At 35.4% G+C, this 1,476-nt stretch overlaps 1 pseudogene; it reads left to right on the top strand.

Moving 5' to 3' along the window:
* Positions 1 to 288: 288 nt before the first annotated feature.
* Positions 289 to 1,260, top strand: LOC101413394 (olfactory receptor 5K1-like; annotated as a pseudogene).
* The last annotated feature ends 216 nt before the right edge of the window (positions 1,261 to 1,476 follow it).

The raw sequence follows: 1,476 nt of genomic DNA, 5'->3' as shown, positions 1-1,476 counted from the left end.
CACTTTCCTGCATAAATTCACACAGAAAACCTTTACAACTGTAAGCAGTATCTCTGTTATTATCAAAATACTCTTGTGAATCCTGACCGCTAACTGGATGTCATACAGCATACACTTTAAGGGAAAACAATGCCTCTTTGTGGTTCTGAACCTGTATTTGAAAGACAATAGAGAAAGCTTTAAGGAGCTCCTTGACCTCTTGAACAAAGAAAATTGAAGGGACAATTAGACACATTTCAAATTAGAATCTTATTTCTCCATATTCCTTTCTCAACATAGAAAGTAGAGATGACCAAGGATAACCGCTCCTTGACAAATGAATTTATCCTTATTGGATTTACGGATCGACCAGAGCTGAAGCCACTTCTGTTTGTGGTGTTCTTTGCCATCTATCTGATCACCATGCTGGGGAATCTCGGTTTGGTGACATTGATCTATATGGAGCCTCGTCTTCACACACCAATGTACATCTTTCTGGGAAACCTAGCACTGATGGATTCCTGCTGTTCCTGTGCTATCACACCCAAGATGTTAGCAAACTTCTTTTCAAAAGACAGATTGATTTCCATCTATGGATGTATGGCACAATTTTATTTTCTCTGTCTTGCTGAAACTGTTGACTGCTTTCTTTTGGCATCAATGGCTTATGACAGGTATGTGGCAATATGCAGCCCACTGCAGTATCACACCAAGATGTCAAAGAAACTCTGCACTCAGATGACCACAGGGGCCTACATAGCTGGAAATGTGCATTCCATGATTCATATAGGGTTTCTGTTTAGGTTAACTTTTTGTCGATCTCATGAAATAAATCACTTTTTTTGTGATGTTCTTCCTTTGTACAGACTCTCCTGTGTTGACCCTTTTATCAATGAACTGATGATACTTATCTTTTCAGGATCAGTTCAAATCTTCACTATTACCATAGTCATAATCTCTTATCTTTACATCCTTTTCACTATTTTCAAAAGGAATTCCAAACAGGGACGAGGCAAAGCCTTATCGACTTGTGCATCCCATTTTCTCTCTGTCTCAATATTCTATGGTTCTCTCCTCTTCATGTATATTCGACCAAGTTCATTTATTGAAGAAGATAAAGATATACCTGTTGCTGTTTTTTATGCTCTAGTAATTCCTTTATTAAATCCCTTTATTTATAGTCTAAGAAATAAGGAAGTCATAAATGCTATGAAAAAAATTATGGTGAAGAATAAATCTCATAACTTTCTGAAACAAATATCTTAGCCTATAGAAAACTGATTTTAAACTGAAAATCTTTTACAAGGTCAAAGAATACTGCGAAAATGTAAAATGCCCACTGTGTATATAAAAATCAAATCAGTAGTCTATGGTGATGAGTAACACAAATAATGTATAACTGGATATGTAAGTTCAGAAAGTTGGGTTTCTGCTAAGATGTATTAAAAATCTAAGCTATTATAATCCATTAGAAATTAATAAATGATTACTACTGAA

The sequence above is a fragment of the Dasypus novemcinctus genome, chromosome 4 (genome assembly GCF_030445035.2).
Source record: "Dasypus novemcinctus isolate mDasNov1 chromosome 4, mDasNov1.1.hap2, whole genome shotgun sequence".
NCBI classification, from domain to species: Eukaryota; Metazoa; Chordata; class Mammalia; order Cingulata; family Dasypodidae; genus Dasypus; species Dasypus novemcinctus.
This window is presented reverse-complemented; position numbering and strand designations above follow the sequence as displayed.